Here is a 23,296-nt window from a genome sequence, read left to right as displayed (position 1 = left end):
ATGGATTAGGATTAAAACATGGTTAGGGTTTCAATAGGATTAGGGTTAAAAATTCATTAGAATTAGGATTAACATTAGATTAGGGTTTGAGAAAAGATAGGATTGCGGTTACAATGTAATTGTGGTTAGAATTAGAATTAGAGACATATTAGAGTTAGGGCGCAATTAAGGTTTTAATGTAATATCTCTCAACTTATTCTATATATATTATTAAGCATATATATGGACTAGTCTTGTTTTACCAATATCATTGTATATATTTGATTTCAACTTCATTTTTTATCCTATATTAAATTTATTTATTACAATTTATTATGCAGAGAGGCATCTACAATGACATGAAAATGCTCATAAACAAAAATCCATTTTTGAAATAATTTGACATGCAAATGACTGGAGTATGAAACATGTCATGTTGGGCATATTTTACATATATATTTTAAATATAAGTATACTAGTTTAATTTAAAATATAAAACTATTTCAAATAAAATTCTTATTAACTCTGTAAGTTTTTAAAAAAAAATGATATTAAGTATACTAATTAATTTAAAATATAAAACTATTTCAAATAAAATTCTTATTAACTCTCTAAGTTTTTAAAAAAAATAATATTATGCCCAATTGAAATGGTATTTATGTAGAATTATTTTTATTTATGCAAATGATGGGTAAATGCATGAAATATGCCATCTTTTGGTTTTTGTGGAGGTGTTATTTTATTAATCCAAACTAGTATACTTATATTTTAAAAAATTTAGGTAAAAATCGCCGATAGATATCAAATTTTTCATTTTAAAAATTTAAGATTCATTGTCTCTTTTGAATTCAATAGATGCATAAATGCATACACCAATATGTCTAATCACCAGCTAGCTCACATTACAATAAATTTAACAAAAAACTTAATAAAACTTTAAAATTGATTTCACTATATATAATTCTTAATCAATCATTTTAAAATTTTGTGCTTTCAATTCATATTTCATCTTTTCCTAAAATATGTTTTCCATTAACAACACAGGGCTTATAGAAGAGATTACACATCTTATTTACAAAAATTAGAGACCCTATCCTTTTCACTCTACCTATGACCTAGACCATTATTTGGTGTATACATTACTAAAACAACTAATGCTCTTGGAATTTATCTATTTCCCATTTATCTATTGTAATTTAAAAACTCCGTTTTTAATAAATAATAAAGATTTTTAAAATTATTTTTTAATCAATTTAACATTGAAATATTATGATAGAGAATTACTTATTAGAGAATAGTACAATATTTTAAAAAAAAAGTAAAAATCAATTAAAAAATTCTAATATTTTTAATAAATCAACTCATTAATTATAATTTATTTCTTTGAGAATTGACACTAACTTTGATGTTGGAGATTCACAAATTAATGTTGTCTTTTGTTTCATTCTTGAATACACCACATTCTAAGTAAAAGGAGGTTCAATTGCAGTGAGAGAAGCTGAAAGAGAAGGGTCTTGACTTCTCAGTTTCTTGTCTTGTAAATACACCTTACTGCCATACAATCTCATATGAATCATGGGTGCCACTCCGAATCTTATACTTGCCAAAACATACAAAGAAACATTTTAAAATGACAATAAAAAGTAAAAAGTGGATTTATGGAGTTCTTAAAAGTGGCAGAAATGACATAACAGTAAATAAAAGAACCAAGTTAAAAAAAAAAAAAACCGGTATGGTGTACGAAATCAAAGGACATTTGAGATTCGTAGAAAAACAAAGCTAAAATCATTAAAAGCTCACAACTTTCTTTAGAGCTGCTCGTGCCTCTTTCAGCTCCATTTGCACGCTCCTCCTCCCTTTCCATTTTTCTTTTGCCTGCACATCAATCCAATCATACTTAAATTTTTGCCCAATCATACTTTAAATTTTTGCAGCCCATCAGATTGCAAAGAAAGGAAAGCAAATGATGGCAATAATCTATTGAAAAGATCACTAACAAAAAAATTTGCAGGAATAGTCTTCTATAAATATCTTAATCTACATATTTGTTCTATCAAACTATACTCTATTCCCATTTACTGTACAGAAAGATAACATAGACTCACTTGGATCTCATCAAAATAGATGCTTTTGTGCCATATTATACAGAAAATGAAAAGCAATATGTACCAAAATGGTGTTTGAGATTCTGTAATATTCTTCAATCCGGAACCTTCAACAAAGAAAACTCTGACGCATAGTTACTCTGAATGGCCAGGTTGAGAAAATAGTTGAATAGAAACTGTCGGAAAGAACAAAAAATATGGAAACGTTATATTGCCCTTAATCTCCTTCAGTGTTACAAAAAGTTTTAAATACCTGCACATGCATTGGGTATTTTTGATAGTCCATTAAATTGCATTTAAGCCAATTCTACTTTTTATTATCATGCAATTTGGCGGAGGCCGTCAAATTTATTTTAAGATGAGTTTTTGTTTATGGACAACATAGATCCATATATCCCATTGTAGATCGCCTATCGGTGAAATTAGGGTTAGGGTTAGGTTTAGTGTTTGGGATTATGGTCAAGTTTAGGGTAAGGATTATGGTATGGCTTAGGGCTTAGGATTAGGTTTAAGATTATATAATTAGGGTAAGGTTTAGGATTATTAGTAGAGTTATGGTTGCTAATTTAGTGTTAAGGTCAATATTATGATTAGGGTTAGGGTTTATGTCATATTTAGGGATAATTTTAGGTTTTTGTGTAGGGTTTGTGAGTTTATTGAAAAGGGAAAAAGCTTGTCAAATACCTCTTTAAAATGAAAAATACTTGTATTATGAGCATACATTCTATGTTTAAAGTCATTTTCAAGCTAAATAATATTTTTTTGTTATTAAAATTATTTATATTATTAATTTTAAAAGGGATTATAATTATACAAGATATAAATAAAAAAATTATATTGATATGATAAATTACAAACTACTTTTAATAATAAATATTTTTATATATTTATTTTTTCTTTTGAAAAATTTATGTGTACATAACTTTGATTTTTTGAATTTAGAAACATTATATTTTTGTGATTAAAATGTAGAAACATAAAAATTATTTTTGATCTCTCTAAATTGAAAATAAAAAATTATATATTAATTTTGAAATAATTGTGTAACATGTAATCTAATTTTTTGAATTTAGAAACATTATATATGTTTATGTTTTAGATTTCAAACTAAATAATTCTTTATGATATTAAAAATTATATATCATTTTGGAAATAATTATGTGGCATGTAATCTTGATTTTTTGAATCTAGAAACATTATATTTGTTTAAGATTTTCTTGATTTTTTGATTTAGAAACATTATATATGTTTAAGATTTAAAACATAAAAATTCTTTTGATATACAAAATTATATATCATTTTTGAAATAATTGTGTAGCATGTAATCTTGATTTTTTGAATTTAGAAATATTATATATGTTTATGTTTAAGATTTAGAAACATTGAATTTTTTTTATCTTTTTAAATGGAATTAAGAATATTTTCTTCCTTTTTTTTTATCAAAATGTTGCTTTTATTTTTCTTATTACTTTTAATGAATATAAATTTAATTTTCCTTGAATATAAAAAAAATATGAAGGCAACACTATCTCTAAAAAAGAAAAAGTCATGTCTTTTATCGTTCTATGCTAGTTTTTTTTTAAAATTAAACTTTCAAACTCCCCAAGTGAACATTTTTACACAGTAGTTAAAAATAAGAAAATGAATCTACTTAACAAATTGCAAAGATTTGTTGATATTTCATACACTCATTGCTCAAATCTAATATTGAAAAAATAATCTAAATAAAGACCATGAACTTGTTGATAGAATCCCTAATAAAGTGCTCCTAAAAATGCATCAGTTGAATATATTGAAAACTTGCAGGCCCTCGATTCAGAGTTTCTATCTTCCTATATAACCATCATTTTAATAGCTCAAATGAGTTTTACAAAACAAAAATTATGAAAATATGCATACAAGCCTATAAAACAAATGAATAATGCTCTTATAGTGGCTCAAATATCTTCTGAGAATTGATTTGTGCAAAATTTTCTTTCAATCATCACTGGGCTTCTTTCAATTATATATTTGAACAACCACAAAGTGTAAACAAATGAATAATCAATAATTTCATAGCACCAAGAACTTACCTATTCTTCCACATCTTTTTTCTTTGTTGCTGCATATGTTTGAACCTGACAATTGTGCATATAGTAGTAAGAAACTTGATGCTATGCTTACATATAAAGGGGCCAACCATCTTCTTACAAAAGCAACCCATCTGAAAATAAATTTCAATCCTCATTCTCCACAAGTTCAAATAGAAAGCACATATATATAGTTGCAAAAGCAGTAACATTTTAGAAATCAATGTATTGAAGAAGATGGATATTCAATCGATTTAAACATAATGAAGGCGCACAATATGACTGTAATTTACAATTAATAGCAGTCTCTCATCATTTCAATGTCATGGCGTGTCATGGCGTAATATGGAATTTGATTAAACTGAATTTTTTTTTATCGACTTACATGCAAAAGCATTTGGTAAATTATAACATGGACTAAAGCATTTCATGTTAAATATGAAGACTGAGATATTGGTGAAAGAATCATATTTTGATGAGCATGTAAACTTAAATGTTTTGTCTTGTAAAGCATGAAATTAAAGGGTAAAAAGCTTGGTGGGATCATAAACTTGAATAAGAGTGCAGAAAGTAGACAATGAAATATAACCATGAACAAATATTTTGTAATGAAAAACTTACCAATGATCTCCAAATCTAAGAATTCCTCTATAAATGCAAGGTTCTTCAGTTTCTTGTTTTATTGGTGTGATCTACATTCTAGCTGGGAGAAAAGAAAACAACCATGGGAGGGCACGGAGGTCAGAACATTCTCCCACAGAAGTGATAGAATGTATACAATTTCAACAAAGAGAGAACGTTTGCAAAGATGAAGAAGCTGCTGCTTAGGAAGAAGAGCTCAAGTTCGAGCAATTTGCAAGAAGAGATGTCGAATTCCACTTAGAAAAACTCTATCAAGTCAATCAAGAAAAGTGTGGCTTCCAAACACCTCAATCCATGCCTTCGGTTTCTCCCCCCAAACCCTCATACAAGATTCCACACAAGAAGAACTACCAAGCACATTAATTTGTTGCAGGTTGAAATGGATTTCAAATGGAAGCAAGAAAAGTGATGATCGATAGGAGAAGAAGAAGGATGATCCTTGGCCTCCAACAAAGCAAAAGAAGATGAAAGAGGTTGGAGAGAATGAGAAATACAGGCTATGTTATGGCGTTGCCGGCAAAGATGCCAAGACATCGTAGTATCTTTCTAAGATTTTTGTGGCTAATCGTTTCATTTTATTACAATTCAAGAAAAATGCTTTCCAGAAGAAGACAACTCACTGAAACCATTCGTATGCATTTGTAACTCTCAGGGATGTGAGTCGTTTCTTTTTTCTTATACCGACAAGTCTAATGACATTTGGCGGAGGCCGTCAAATTTATTTTAAGATGAGTTTTTGTTTACGGACAACATAGATCCATATATCCCATTGTAGATCGCCTATCGGCGAAATAAAATAGAACCGTCGTCACTTGTCTCCAACTATATGAAACCCTTACATTCAAATGATAGTGGAAGAATGCCATAATATTTTTAAGGGAACAATCAATAAAATTGTCAGATTTCCTTCTATTATAAGATATCTCTCCCAATAATTTACCTATATTTTCTAAATATAGATATACTAGTTAAATTAGAAGCAATAAAAAATGCAGACAATCTATTCTTTATACATACCTTAATCCCTTCATTCTTAACTATAGTTTGCAGAGAGGTTGCGTCCATTTCAAAGCGATAGAGGCGTTACAATTCTTTTGCAATTAATGGTAATGCAGAGAGTGCAGTGCAGAGTTACATTGGATTTGGTACGCCTGCTCAGAATAGGCATCTTGTAACGCATGGAAGAGTCAAGACAGTTTTCATCATTGAGAGATTTGTCAGCCTATTCAGAGAAGGAATCTTGTAATTGCAATGCATGGGTAAGTGGAGGCATCTTGTAACGCACAGTTTTCTTAACTTATCGTGAGTAGGTCGCCTATGTAATTTGCTATGGCCCGATCATCAATCTTGCTCCTTGCTTGAACATTGTTTGCTATATGCTGTGCGTGGAGATTTACTCAAATCTGAGACTTACTGATTCGAGGACGGGCAGATTTCATTGCAGTGGACGAAACATTTGGACTCTTCAAATCTTTCAGACCGGTTTACATCTGCGTTCTTCAGGTACGTTCTCAAAATCTTGATTTGTTCATGCTTTAATGGATATACAACCGGTGTTTCAAAACTGCCATTCTAAAGCTTTCGTCTATTTCTTGCAATCGCTCGGAAGCCATTTTAATAAGCTCACTCTGTGCCTATTTTGTTATAATTTGTATTCTTATACTCTCTTAGCAGCAAAAATATTAAATATCTAGCTTATAAAATGTGTAAAATTTTCTACGGTTTTCACACCTTACCTATTCTCCTTTCCGACAGTAGCTATTGGCTTCTGCAGGGTATATCCTGATCACCAGACCTGCCTCTACTTCCTTATCATTGTCCTCACTCAATGGTTTAGAGCCAGATGAATCAAGGGCACTGTGACTGGATATGCTTTCTTTGTCACTTTGATCTTTTGAAATAGCTTGAAACTTCAGCACGGAGTTAGCCCCAGAATCAAGAAACCCTGGAGGAACATCAGATTTGAGTTTTTCAAACATCAAAATAAAATCATAATTTGTAATTTAATTTTTAACTATTATCTTTTTAATGATGGACCATTTACAATGATCTGAAATATCGATTAAAAAGTATATACAATTGATTCAAAAACGATCATTTCTTTTTTTTAAATATGCTTCACAGATGTCGTATATCAATACATTTTCCATTGTTAATCAAGAACACATTCCCACTGTGCTTGTACTCTACCAATTCCCAACTAGTATACTTTGCATTTAATACTAAAGCTTCAGAAACTATTCACTGCTATTGCTGGCTTATATCCTCAAACTTAGGCGGAATTCTGTGCTTTTAACTGCTATTTTTTATTCCGTTCGACATGATCAATCTTCACTAAGAACTCCTCTTTCTTTCCTCAACAACTGTGAATATACTAAGATTATTTATTCTATGCGCTTCACAAGTGAGTAATAAATCTAATCCAATATGTGCGAATTCCTTTAATGAAGAATGATCAGATTGAATCTCTAGCTGCACCTTGGCAGCTGCAATCTACTTAAATATTTGTAAACTTTTGATCAACGGTTCATTGTTACGTTCAGCTTTTGTGGCAGTTTTCCTTGGCCCTTGGTGATTTTCTTGTTGGTTGGCGGTTCCTGCAACTTGTGTCTGTTCTGCATATAGCACCAGACTTGGTAGTAAAATTTCTCTCTCTTTGATGTCTTCTATTAACTTTGCACTCTTTTCTCCCGGCTTCGGCCATCTTCCAAACCCTTTACTGGGAGTTCTTTCCCTTTAGCTTCGACTTACAAACTTATCTATGTTCTTTGTCGTATTCTGCAACTGGAATAACCGTCTCGAGGCAACTCATCTTCTGGCAATGTCCTTAGTCTGTAATATGTGTGGGGGCTTCCTCCTTGCAGCACTCTCCTTGCATCCACGATCAGCCTGCTTGTCTTCAAACTGCACTTCGACAACTAAACAACTGAGGACTTTTGCTACTTTTCCTTGGACTGGGCGGACCCCAAACAATGAATTAAACTTGACAATCTTCTTTCCTTGATGACTTTCTTACTCTGCAACATCTACAAACAGCTTCTTTGTCCAGCGGCTTCAAAATAACAACAATCTCTCTACTCTTCTTCTTCAAGCTATCACTCTTCTCCTGATGCCCACAATACTCTACTCCAAGTGAGTAAATGGAATAACCATCTCGGGGCAACTTATCTTCTGGCAATGTCCTTAGTCTGTCATATGCCGGGGGTTTCCTCCTTGCAGCATTCTCCTTGCATCCACAATCAGCCTGCTTGTTTTCAAAGTGCACTTCGACCACTAAACAACTGAGGACTTTTGCTACTTTTCCTTGGACTGGGCGGACCCCAAACAATTAATTAAACTTGGCAATCTTCTTTCCTTGATGACTTTCTTACTATGCAACATCTACAAACAGCTTCTTCATCCAGCGGCTTCAAAATAAAAACAATCTCTCTACTCTTCTTCAACAAACTAGCAATCTTCTCCTGATGCCCACAATACTCTACTCCAAGTGAGCATGACCGATATGGCTCCTCAGTTCGTCCGTAGATCTCCCTTCCTTCTTTTAATGCCTCCATTGATCACTTGGTATAGTTCTTTTATACTTCTCAACCGTGGGTGTACGTAGATTTGTGCATTCCTCAGGGTGGTGACTTTTGGGAAGGAATGTATTCTCTTGTTCGCATAACCAAAACACTACATCATGTTGTGCCTTGTCAATTGTTCTTAACTATTCATAACTCATGTCTAAGAGGAGATCATACATAATATCTTCACCATAGATCTTATGATATCGGGTTTGTAGAGTCTTGACCATAGAATATAACCGATCAGTTTGTGAAGTCTTGTCTGCAATATATCCCCTCATAGGAGTTAATAAATAGGAGGAAATTGTTAAGTCTTAATGTATTAAGACAAATTCTTTGATGGGTCTACTAATGAAGGCATGCAGGTTGCTGATTAGATGTATCAATTTGGAGGCACGACAGTCTTGCCTTCTCAAGATTGTTTGTCCTCGAGCAATGAGGGTCTCCAAACCAATTCTTATTTAATTTGGTTGTTCCAATGCTCTCTTAATATCTAGCATATCTCTCTCCATCTTAATATCTAGCATATCTCTCTCCATCAAAGCAAGGGCAACCTTAACATATATTTAGATGAAGATTAGAAGCATGACGCACATCTATGACTTCTAATGTGATTTATATTTTTCTATATATTCACATCTCTAGAACTTATCAAGTATGAACCTAACATAGAGCATACATAAATACTCAAAGTATACACATGAATATATGATGTCACACAGTATATAAAAAAATACCAATGTTGTTAGGTCCCTTTAGTGGATCTAATCATATCTTTCCATTTGAGCTAGAAAGTGGGTCTAACCTCTATCCTTTTGCTCCTAATCCATTTTGAGTCAAAAAGTGGGCCTAACCCGAATCCTTCTACTCCTAGTCCATTTCGAGCTAGAAAATAGGCCTAACTATAATCCTTTTGCTCCCAATCCATTTCAAGTCAAAAGGTAGGCTTAACCCCAATACTTCTACTCCTAATCCATTTCATGTTAGAAAGAAGGCTTAATCCCAATCATTCTACTCCTGATCCATTTTGAGTTATAAAGTGGGCCTAGTCCCAATTCATCTACTACTAATTTATTTCAAGTCAGAAAGTGGGCCTAACCTGAATCCTTCTACTCCTAATCCATTTCGAGCTAGAAAATAGGCCTAACTATAATCCTTTTGTTCCCAATCCATTTCGAGTCAAAAGGTAGACTTAACCCCAATACTTCTACTCCTAATCCATTTCATGTTAGAAAGAAGGCTTAATCCCGATCGTTCTACTCCTGATCCGTTTCGAGTTATAAAGTGGGCCTAGTCCCAATTCATCTACTACTAATTTATTTCAAGTCAGAAAGTGGGCCTAACCACAATTTCTCTACTCCTAATCCATCTCAAGTTATAAAGTGGACCGAAATATGCAACTTATGTCATTGTTGTGTGATGTATATGTATGTATTAATTTTTAATTATGTAACTTTGTATTGGCTTGAGTGTTGGCTGATCTTCTTTTGTGTGATACTATTATTTTTTTTTCTTTAAATGAATCCTTGTGCCAAGTTACAAACTGATACCTAATGAATATCGATTTTCTTCTACTGATTTTTACACCTATATTCAACTCTCTTTCCTCTTTTCATGCCTCCCTTGATTGCTTGGTTTAGTTATTTTATACTTCTCCATCATAGGTATAGGGTTGTGACTTTCCTCATGTTGGTGACCTTTGGGAAGGAATGTGTCCTCTTGGTGACAATATTTTTTTGTCATACGAAATAAGCAATAGAAATAAATTGTGAAGTCTTACTATAGTAAGGCAATTTCACCGATGGGTTTGTTGATCAAGGAGTGCTGGTTGCTGATTAGATGTGTCAATTTGGGGGCATGACATATATAAGGTTGATATTGATGGTAAAGAAAATATGACAAGCCCCTATGAGTTTATCATTTGCATATGGTAAATATTAGTCTTCTAATAGTTTATAAATTGAAGTTGTGATACATAAGTAATTGAAAAGCATTTTATCATTTTCCTATAGAAAATGCATCTCATTCTTACATTTTCATGTTTTTATTATAATGGGCTCAAAACCATATGTACAAACAACTTGTGTCTAAAACTTTGATCCATTTAAATTTCTAATAATAAATTTTTAATCTAAAATAGAGTTTGAAAATAGTTAAATTAATTTAATGGATTATTAATCTCCTTTACTACTCATAATGGATAAGGCTATTTGAAAACAGTCCTAATGCTCTTATGATGAAATATTTTAACAATTGTTTGGAATCTAGATAGAATCATTTTTCTACTAACCTCTATCATCCAACCATGCACATGTTTGTAGATTTTACTTCTTTTCAATGTACAATTCATGACTACAATTAAACACAAGATAGAATGCCTCATTGGAGTAATACAGATACCAAGTTAGATGATTTTCCTTGGAGTATATATGTAATCATATTAAAAGGATTTATAGTGTAATCATTTTGAAAAGATTGTATGTTTGTGAATGGTTCTTAGAATCTTATATTCTTCTCAACTTCATATTAACATCATCTTACTTGTTCAATATTTATTTAGTATGAGCTTAGGCTTATGGGTATTTAAAATTGTCTTCTTGGTTGGAACTAAAACTATATTGCAACCATATTTAATGTTGCATGATGATACTCTTACAAATTTATTCAACTAGCACATACAGTATCTCTACTAACCTCTATCATCTAGCCACGCCCATATTTGTAGATTTTTCTTCTTTTCGACGTACAACTCATGACTACAATCAAACACAAGATAGAATACCTCATCAGAATAATATAGATACTAACTTAGATGGTTTTTCTTGGAGTATATATGTAATCATACTAGAAGGATTTATAGTGTAGTCATTTTTTAAATGATAGTATGTTTGTCCATGCTTCTTAAAATCTTATGTTCCTCTCAACATCATATTAACATCACCTTACTTGTTTAATATTTATTTAGTATGAGCTTAGGCTTATGTGTATTTAACAATGTCTTCTTGATTGGAATTAAAACTATATTCCAATCATATTTAATGTTGCATGATGATACACCCAATAATTTATTCAACTAATGGATAAATACTTTATATGATTACATGATAAATATAGACCTTCTAAATATAAAAATCCTAATATTTTAAATAATGGGAGAACTAACGGAAGGGTACTATAGTTATATGAAATTACCACATTATTAAATAGAAATAAACTGTAAATTAATTTAATGAGACTTAGTTAAGAGACAACCAGTGGTAATCATGGTATATGGCAATTGATGATTAGTATTTATTTTTGTTATATTTCTTCATGGTCGGCTCTGTTAGGTGTGAGCTTAGGGCTATGTTAGGTATTTATAAAACCCTGGCCGTAGGTGGGGCATGACAAACTCAACTTCCACGCCAAAAATAATTACATCGTTAGACCAGTATTTGATATCTAGATACCCGTCTGGATGGATGAACATGATGTCACTGGTTTGAAGCCACACACATTCCATAGCACCGGCAGTCATGAGCTTGTTCTTGTTCATCATCATTGGAGTTCACAGACATCAATCATGAAGGCCGCCATTAACAAAGAAATAGAAATGCCTTCTCAAACCTCACGTGTTCTTTGAACCCTTATGTGACTGAAGAGCTACTCTCGGCTTAACGATCTAGAAATGATTTACACTCAGAATTATTACACAGACAAATATTTGTTATCTCGTAAATCAGAAATAGATAGATTATATTCATTGATAGTAATATAAGATAGAATAATAAAAGACAAACCGTAGAGGAGTAAAAGATCAGGAAATAATATCAAGTGTTTGCTGAGGCTGTTGTTTGGTGTTCATCACGTCTATGAATTTTGTTTTACTCTAGAATTTAAAAAATATTAATGGCCATTATATCATTCGTCTTATACACTTTAGAAACACCTGCAGTAAAAATTGTTGAAATCCAACTATTGGTAGACACATTTAATTACCAAATACTTGGAGAACCGCATGTTGGTTCTGGAACAGGTGCAGATGGGCAATATAAACAAGATGATGAAGGACTAAGTTTTGGATGAATACTTGAAAAAATGGTAGCTCCAAAGATACAGCTTTGCTGCATTGGTACATGGGTGAGTTTGAAACACTGACATCGTACTTTCTAAATTTCATTGAACTGGAGCTGACTATAGGAAAAAGAAAGGAGGAAAAAATGGCAACTGCGAAACAAAGAATCTGAGTGGCAATTGTCAAAAACATAAAAATTACTGCCTGAGGAATGCTCCTGCGCCTTCTGCTAGTCTGCCACCTTTGACCTCTTCTGAAGATATCGCCCACAATACCCTGTCTACATCCGTAATATTGAATTAAAAATTTTCTGAGTGCAAAATATTAAACTGTCGCCTTCAATGCTTCTTCCTTCTATAGAATGTTCACGTCAAACAATACTACTAGCAACAGAAATATACACTAACACCGTCTATCTCATGTGGAACCCCAACAAGGCACGCCTTCAACCTTTGATGACATTTGTGAGCAGCAACAATTCATGTGCTAAGGAAATTTAAGCCATGAAATAGGGAATTCACGCCTAGCTTGAGGAATCTCGTGACTAAGTAAATCTCACCCGCACTAAAGAAAGTAGCTTATGCCATTAACCAAGCTCACACCATAATGGAGAAAGACAGCGGACAACATGAACTGAAATACACAACCTCCAAGGTGTTTCCTCATGCACCAGAGCTATTAGCACAAATTCTTCTCAGGAATTATTGCCATTTCACTTTTGTCTATGAAGACAGCAACAACCCAATTTATCCTGAAGTTGACCTACAAGTGTAAACTGTAACGGTTCTGCCATAATTAATTCATCGGCAGGAACATGCAAACGTGTCCACTCTGTCACAATTAATTCATCTCTAGCCATAGTGTAATGTGAATTCATGGCCAGCCACATACAATTCTGTAACGGTTCTGTAATGCTCAGTAGTTTTTCCTAATTTTGGGTTATCCTGCACATCTTGGCACTACAGGTCTGCAAACATCAGTTTCATCTTGAGAGAGTTGCAGGTGGTTTCTTTCATTGTACATCGCCTCTCCCTGAAATAAAATATTTATACAAAAATTTGGTATAATTTTATTAAAATAGACATTATATTTGTATATATATATATATAAACTTAGATGTTTGTAAAATCATTTAATAAGCATGTTCTTCGAAGTGTAACTGCTGGAGTCTTTAAACACTTATTCTGAAGAGGATAAAAAGAGATATGGGGTCTGCTGAAGGGAAATTATTCGGTATTTATTCTTACATAGAGGAAAATGTATTTTTTGGGGGGGGGACTTTCTACTCTTCCTTTGTATAGTCTGCACTTCTGCATGGACTAGAATAAAAGCATAACTATGGCCTAAAGAGACATGAGGAAGAAGGGATGATTGAAGAATAAAACCGTGGAAAGAAACCAAAGCATCCATTAAGGTAAGCAGTGATCTGTTCTTCTGTAGCTGTTTACATTGTATTCATTTGTGGCAATAACTAAAACACGGGGTTTGAAAGAATGCCTACATAAAATATAGGAAAATAAAATATCAGAATATAAAGTTGATCCTTTAATTAACCATATATAAAACAACTTTTCTCAATAGTTTGTTTGTGTGATCTTATATACTCTGCTAACTTGCTTATTTTGTTTTGGAGTTGTGGATTATTAGGTTGTTTACTTCACGTGAATGTATAGTATTTTGTTGGTACAGTGTGGTGGGTTTCTAACACATGCTTTTCACGATCAAAGCTATTTATGAATGTATTTATCTCTTATGATACAAGCCTCTAGGTTGTGGATCCTATTTGGGGAAGTTAGATTCTTTTTCTGCATTGTTAAATAGTCGATTGCTATCTATGGGGTCTCTTTCTCTCGAATAATGCATCATATGATACATTATAACGGAGGGATTCTAAATATATTGTCAGACGGGCACATTCTATTACAAAAGTTCTATTTGTCCAAATAATAAGATCGACAAAACTACTTTTTACTATCAGCCCACTACCTCAAGAAAAGTTCCTTTTAAGATCTTCTCTTTTGCTATTAAGATCCTCTTTTGGTTTAGAATCATCATTTAGAGTCCTTTGTTGTCTATAGTAGCTTGGTTCTTCTAAAATAAATCTTATAATATATCATGGATGAATTTTAAATATATTGCCAGAATGACACATTGGATTAAAAGTTCAATTTATCCAAATAATAAGTCAACAAACGTATTTTGAACCTTTTACTATTGGTCCACTACTTCAATTGGGCTCTTTAAGATCTTCTCTTTCGCTGTTCAGATGATATTGTGGCCTTGACAGGCTACAGGAAACTTAATCTAATGCTTACAAAATTACATTGTCATTAGATTATCAAAATGTTTTCGAAGCCTTCAAAATATTAAGAGATAGTAGGAAGAATTAACAAGGCAAAAGAAGATTAATGGTCCAAGACCGCTGGACTTCATCCTATTTTATTTTCTTTAAAGAAGGGTTCAGCCACAACATGTGGATAATGGGTTTTTCTTTTAAGGTTGCATGCATCAATCAACAACATCCCATTTTAAAAGCAATGTTTTATTTTTTTTCAAGTACTCATGTACTTGAAAATATTTGGCTTTGAAACAGATACACTCATCTTTCGTCTGAACAATGTGATTTTGCATCTCTTCTGTGAAACTATGCATTTGTTTTGGTTTATTCGTGATTTTTTGAGAAAGCAATAGTTTCAAGGATCTTTGAATATTTAGAACTTAAATTTAAAAAAAAATTATGATCTTTTTTTCTAAAGAATTAGATCTCGAATGATTTCAAAAGTCTTTTGATGTAGACAACCCTCGGATCCTACAAATAAACAACCTCCTCTACTATGTATAAGAGACGGAAACATCAAAATAGAAATAGAAATTAACTAGAATATTGGACTGCAATACCCTACAAACTTTGTTCTGCATTCATCTCTAGAAATAGAAAATTACATCTTCCAAAAACTGCCAGCTAAATTAACAACCATCCCTTTTTATTGACCAGCCAAAGCCTAGAAACCTTCCTATGTTGACTACTACGTATTAAAACTGATGAAAAATTATCTCCTTATTTATCTCCTATGTGAATTCAAATCAACACCTATTAAAGTAGAAAATTATCTCCTATGCGGACATAAAATCAACACTTAATTTGGCTCTTGAAATGAATCCTATGAAATAGTTGACTCCTACATAGACAATTATGCAACAACAGTTGCAATAGTTACAGTACTTATTGTTTTATCAGAATCCCCATCTTTTAGAATTTCTGAACCTCGTTGTTCAGAATTGTATAATGGAGTTGTCTAGTTATAATTCAGCAAATCATTCTTCGTAATCTCTAGACCATCTAGCTACCATTTTAGTATTCCAATACTCATTCAATCTGCTCTATTTTCTTCTTTGGTATGTGTTTGTTCCAGTCATCTCTCACCTTGTTGCACTATTCTTCATTTCTCCGATCTTCACATCTCCCTGCAGAATATGAGTGAAGGATGGATACATTAAAACTAGGATTGATATTTAAATCTTCAAGAAGATCAAGCACATAATTATTGTCTTTTATAACCTTCTAAATTCTACAGGGACCAATTTTTTTAGGTTTTAGCTTGTTATAGGCACGTTCAGGATACCTCTCTTTGCGTAAATGTGGCATGACCATTTCCCCATTCTTGGTAGACTTGCTGCCTCATATGCTTATAATTTTTTTTTTTTTAAAGCTCATTCATAGTCTACAATTTGTGCCTAACAAGTTGATGTATCTCTTGAATATTTTCTACAAAGTTTATAGAATCTTGGTTGATATGTGAGTTTATGGAAAGATCTATAAAATCCATAATTCCTTTAGGATTTGTGCCATATACAACCTAAAATATAGACTTTCTTGGGATCTGTTAATGCTAGAATCATAGGAAAATTCATCTTGAGATAGAACAAAATCCAATTGCCCTAGTTTGTACCCTATTGAGCACCTTAATAGATTTTCCAAGCTCCTATTAGCTACCTCTATTTGAGCATCTATTTGAGGGTGGTGTGCTGAACTATATTACAATTTTCTATCAAACATCTTCCACATGGTTCTCCAAAAGTAGCTTAAGAGCTTAGTGTCTCTATCACAAGTTATGGTTTTTGGAATACCATGTAACTAGACTATTTCTTGAAAGAACAAGTGGGCTACTTGGCATGGATCACTGGTTCTTCCATAGGGTATGAAGTGGGCCATTTTAGAAAAATGATCAACCACTATGAACATTGGGTCAAATCCTCTTTGTGTTTGTGGAAGCCCCAAGACAAAATCCATAAAAATATCAATCCAAGGATATTTTGACATAGGTAGTGCCATATAGAGGACAATATTTTGTTCTTCTCCTTTTGTAATATGAAAAACCCTATAAGTAGAAATAAACCTATTCACATCTCTTTGCACTTTTGGCCAAAAGAATTTCCGATTCACCAATTCAGAAGTCTTATTCCTTCCAAAGTATCCACCTAGTCCCCTTGTGTGAATCTCCCTTACTATTTTTTCTCTCCTTGATCCAAAGGGAATACAAAGCTAAGATACCTTAAACAAAAGCCCATTTTCTAAAAATTAGTCTTCACAAAAATGAATATCCATTTGGTCTTTGACTCCTTAGATTTGCATAATTTTTTCCAAAATATGGATCTACTACATACTCCTATTGCATTTCATCAAATCCAATAAGTGCATTGCTCATTGTAACTAACAAATGATGCCTTTTACTAAGTGCATCATCCACCACATTAGATTTGCCACTCATGTACTACACAACAAAGGGATAACCCTGCAAAATTGATGTCTACTTTGCAATTTCATGGGATGGGTTGCAATAAGAATTATTTATCATAAGTAGTATACTTCTTTTTGGTATCATTTAATTTCTCACTCAGAAAGTATATAGGCTTACCTTTTTGGCTCAACAATTGATTGATTTCTATTCCTAAAGCATCACACTTGACTACAAAAAGTTTCTCAAAATTTGGTATGGCAAGAATCGGAGCCTAAGTTATCTTTCTTTTGACCTCTACAAAAATCAAGTCAGCTACCTTAGTCCACCTAAAGGCCTTTCCCCTTGTGCACAATGATAGCATTGCAATTCCAATTGATCCTTCTTCTTTGAGTAGTTTTAGAATATGCAGTTTACCCCCATGTTGCAACTCATAGGTATTTTTCTTGCCATGCACGCTTTACATGCTTATCATACTGCCAAGGTCTTCCCAATAATAAATAAAAATCATCCATAGGTACAACATAACACAACACCTAATCTTCATAGGGTCCAATATTAAAGGTAACAAAACAAGATTTATGAACCATCGCACTTTGATCTTTCTATAATCAAGATCACTTATGCAGGGAAAACTTTGAAATACAAGGAATATTAAATTTTTGCACCATTTTAGTACTTACTAGATTACTTTTACTTCTTCATTTCTTGTCAATAGATATAGATTCCCCTTTGGGCTGTTGAATTTTCCTTTGATACCCAATTGATGTAGATAATCCTCATAATTTGTGAATAGACAACCTCTCCTATGTATAATAGAAGAAAATAGAAAAATAGAAACATAAATTAACTAGAATATTGGTCTATAATACCCTAAAAAAATCTATTCTATATTCATCTCTAAAATCAGAAAATTACATCTTTCAAGAATTTCCTGCTAAATTAACAAGCATCTCTTTTATTCATCAACTAAGGCCTAAAAGCCTTCTTACATAGACTACTACTAGTTAAAATTGATAAACTAAAAAATTGTCGCTTTATTTATCTCCTACATGACTAAAAATCAACACCTAATAAACTAAAAGGTTATCTCCTTATATGTCTTTTTCTCTTTAAACTGCTATTATGTAATTATAGTAGTTAAGAACATTGTTGCATCATCTTTGATTGGGAAATTGATATGAAAATTATTAGAGAAGGGTAACGAGTTCTTACCAAGCTTTCTAATTTAAAACATTGATTTAGGGAGGAGCTAGTACTAGCATATGAAGAGGATAGAGTGGGGAATTTAACATCAAATAGAAGTGACAATAAAAACCTATATTTGTCATGAAAAGATAATCTATTATTGACGGACATAGAGGCTCAAATGTCATGTTAAAAGCTCATTAGTTTTGGAACAAACTAATATATCAAATCTTTCCTCCACGTAGACAATAAGTTGAAACTAAAGCGAAAGTTCATTCTATCTATTAAAGAATATTTCTCACATTTGCTAAAAACTTGTTATTCTATCTTCCATGTCTCCAACTTCGTGTCCACATCTCTAGCCTATTGGGTTATAGTGTTCTATTTGTATTTGGTCTCCTAATACTTAGTTCGAGTTAAATCCTCTTTTTAAATGTAATTTGTTTTGAATGAATAATTAAAATTTTCTTTTGTGTTGTAGCATGCGTACTATTTATGTCTCTATTTTTACTTCTATATTTTTATTTCTCTTTCACTACTCACAATAATGACTTAGCTTCAAATTGATAAGGAAAATTGAGCAAACCAAAAAACCATTGTACTCTTTTGAATGCAATTTCTGGCTCGGTTCATTTGAATTGTTTTATTAGAATGTTTGTTTATCTGCTCCATGGCTTTCATTGATGATGAATCTATGGATTGGGCAAAGAAACTATAGCTAAATTAGTGTAGCCAGCTAGTTGAATAAATTTGTGTTTGTAATTTGTTTTATGGTATGCTCTGTCAATGTAGTCGACTGGAAGTTTAATTCGTTGGAAAATATTGTATCCATTTATGGTTTTATCATGTAGTGAGAAGTATTTGTATATTGGGGAAGTGTTTGGATTGTGGGCCAGCAGTCTTGGTTTGTTTTTGTTTTTTTTATCATTTATTTACCTATTGCAAACGTATTCTAGTCTTCATATTTTAAATAAGGTTTAAAAATACAAATTTCTAATTCACGTAGAATAGTTATAATAAGATTTTTATATTTCTTATACGGTTGGTTATCATGAGTTGTGTTTTCATCAATTAAGTTTTGTATTTATTAGTTAGTCTTTTTTTAATCAATATTCAATTGTTTATTGTGATTTGAATTTTGTTTAATGTCTTTCATATAAGATCAAATTTATTTTTTATAGAGGATGTAGCATTTATGTAAGTGTGGGAGATTTCTAAATAAATTTTATATGTAATGTTTTCAAAAAACAAAAATATGTTCACTAGTTCTCTTTCATTAATTAAATATTAAAACAAAACCATAGAAAGAATCATGTAAAAATAATTGTCTAAAATAAACTACATGCATGATGGTAAGAATTGCATCATTATATCTTTTATCCCAAGGATTTAAAGTTGTAGACCATTTATCTTGACTCTTTTGTTATTCTGCATTATTTTAATGAGTATATGCAAATGTTAATAATTTTGATGGATGACATATTTTGTAGATGATATCATTTATGAATACTAGTAGTGAAAAAGATCTTGAACATGGATTAGTTGAATTGGATGAGGAACTAGAAATTGGAGTTCATTTATCTCAACTCTTTTGTTATTTTGCATTATTTTAAGATTAACTATGAGTATATGCAAATGTTAACAATTTTGATGGATGACATATTTTGCAGATGGCATCATTAATGAATACTGGTAGTGAAAGAGATCTTGAACAGGGATTGGTTGAATTGGATGAGGAACTACAAATTGGAGTCTTAGAGATTAATGAGAGGAAAAGAGAACCAATGATAGCAGAGCTCAATAGTGCCTTTATAGGGCTAGAAAAATTTGCCTGCTTTATGGTGATAATATCAATCATCTTCATATTCATTGTCATGAGAAGTTTGACAAATTCTGACAAAGATAGAGCACCTATTGCTTTGACTACATTTATATTGGCTACCTTTCTTTCGATACTAGTTGGAATCATCATTAGTTTTGGACGGGCCCTCCATACAAAGAGAATTGGGCCAGCCCTTCCTACAAAAAAAATTATGTTAATGGGTAATGTGCTTTTTTGTATCTCTGAAGGATTCTTCATGGTGAGCATCTTTGCAGCAGGTTATTTGTTGGTGTCATCTCAATTAAGATGGGTTGCAATCTATCTCGCTTTAGGAATTTGGATTGTGCTCATAGCAATTTCAAGTCTTTTATATACATTGTTGGAATTGCGTACTGGTTTTGTGGGATTCACATTATTGACTTCCCTTGCATTGGCTTTTCGTACTGGTGGGCTATTTGTAGTTCTACTCTTCTCACATAGGCCCTAAAAAATTATGAGGATAAGCCTTACACCCATTTCCCAATCCTAAATAATTGCATATAAATGAGCAAGTTATTGCAGGAACATTTCATGGGACATTTGCATCCTCTCTAGATTGAAAATAATTGATTTATCTTTAAATATTTTATTATATGAATTTTAATGTTAATGTTATTCTCGACTATTTAACAATTTTATTTATTTAATGGGTAAAGATACCAATGGCCAAGTTAAAGGGTCAATGATTTCTTGAGGTGTAAATAAATTATTTTAGTTTCTACTTCAATGAAATAGGATCTCTATATATATTTGTATATCTTTGTAATAGATTAAGAACTTTCTCATATCAAATCAATTTCAATTAGTAGTTATTATAAATTCTAAAAGGTCAATAATTATAATGATAGTAGTGATTGAAAACCACTTAAAATATTAATCTAAATCACCAACATATATCTTTAAAATATTAATCCTCCTATTCCTTTCTATTATAAAATATGTCTCAGCATAATTTATCTATATTTTTAAAATATAGATATACTAGTTCATAAAAGGCATTCAACTAAGAAATAAGAACGTCTTTTTTGAAATTTGAACATTAATTGTCATGTGGTCGATTTGAAGATTATAAAATTTATTAAGAAAAACAAGATACTAAAAAGTAAATTTCATTATTAAGATGCATATTGCTTTTTGGCCTCCAAATGCTTTTTCAAGCTCATCCTTACCTTCAGTCTCTCCAGAGGGCAGAACTATGTGATGTTCCTCACTCTCTCAGGCGTAATGTGTGTTGAAAGAAAAAATTATGAAATCATCTTCAACTGTCCACAGCAGGTAAAAAGAAGACAGTTACAGTTACTAGCTCCCAATGATGGGATGAGTTACCAAAAACGTAACGAAACGCTCCCCTCCTCGTCACGTTTCTGGGGATTTAAAACCGTGGTTTGTATTTCTTTAGACTTCATTTCTGTCATGTATTTCTTTCGATTTTTATTGTTTTCCTTGAGGTTTTGTTCGCTTTGATAGTTTATTATGTTTTTTAATTCTTTATTAATACAGATGTATTCTTTGAAAAATAAAAATGTTTTTTTATCATTTTATTCTTAACTTATAGGTATTTATTTAAAACTGCTAGTACATATTTGATTTTACTAATATTTATTTTTAATTGTATTTGTATGATTAAAATATATTGTATTTTTAAGATTGTTTTACAATTTATTTTTTATTATATACATGATAAAAGAAATACTATATATTAATAATATCAAATATGTATAACTTTTCAAATAGTTGAATTTTCAATACAAATGGAGAGGGAGAAGCGGGAGAAGGGAGCGACTTTGAATTTCAACTTAGGATAGGGCGGGAAACCCTATAATGGATAGGCGAACCAAGGAGCGGGTGAAAATGACAGACCTCAAGATTGACCTAATTCTTCTGAGCTGAATGGAAAGGATCTGGTGGTTGGGGACCCACAAGGTGGTGACAAGCCTCTCGATCCCGACATGGGCGGTGGGAGGATCATGTGCTGGAGGCAGCCCAATGCAGGGACCCTGTCATAGGGACATCGGTCACCCATGGACTTCTCTGCCTGGTGTCAAACCGAGTGGAAAATCATCACTTCCTACAGTGCGTAATATCTCAGAACCGGAAAAGGGCAGATTTGCTATTGAAGTTCCAGATCCAATGATTGAGCACAACATCAAACTTATGGCTTTGACACTGGTAGGAAATTTTTTGGATCCTAGAATGAATATTGATGTTGTCATGGCATTTACTAAACCTAAATGGGAACTCAAAGGTCAGGTGGAGATCATGTCCATGCCCAAAGGTGCTCTGTCTCAAGCTTTTTCGTGTGAAGAAGACATGTCAAGGGTGCTCTATGATGGCCCTTGGTTGATTGTAAAATTTGCGCTGGCTCTAGAAAAATGGTCGCCTTTGATGGACCTAAATGAATCTTTTTTATTGAAGCTCCAGTTTGGGTCAAACTTTTAGGTCTCCCACTCGAGTTCTAGGTTGAATATGTTTTCAAAGGAATCACTAGCTCCTTTGAGGAGCTCTTATCAATTGATCCTATCATAGTGGCTAGAAGAAGACTCATCTTTGCTACAATCTATGTAGGAGTGATGAAAGGAACGTATATGCCTTTATCTATTAAGATTAACTCCAGATTGGAGAAGTGGGTCCAACCATTGGAATATGAAAGCATTCCTTTTGTATGTTTTTACTGCAAAAAAATACCCCCTATAGAATGTGAAAGAGAAAGTGAAGAAAGATAAGACAATGCAATGGAGAGCCAAAAATATTGTTAAGCAATCAGTTGTTGCAAAAGAAAAGAAAACAGTAGAAGAAGCCCATAGTGTCATCATCCTTGACACTTTTGAGAGACAAAGGAACATCAATATGGAAAACCATGTGTTTGAGAGTAGAAAAGAGGATCAAATAGGCAAAGATGAGAGTGAATGACAAAAACTCAATCAGGATGAACAACGAATTGATAACCTGGAAGAAGGAGAAATACAGGTGGTTTTGCATACCAAGAAGGAGGAGGCTTCGAAATGCACCATGGAAAACACTAACAGGGACTTTCCTAGATCTAACTATGAGGACACCCAGAGGTGTTTTATTCGTGGAGTGATTTCTTCATCAAAATCA

The sequence above is a fragment of the Cryptomeria japonica genome, chromosome 5 (assembly GCF_030272615.1).
Source record: "Cryptomeria japonica chromosome 5, Sugi_1.0, whole genome shotgun sequence".
NCBI lineage: Eukaryota > Viridiplantae > Streptophyta > Pinopsida > Cupressales > Cupressaceae > Cryptomeria > Cryptomeria japonica.
The sequence above is the reverse complement of the archived record's forward strand: the minus strand, read 5'-3'. Positions refer to the sequence as shown.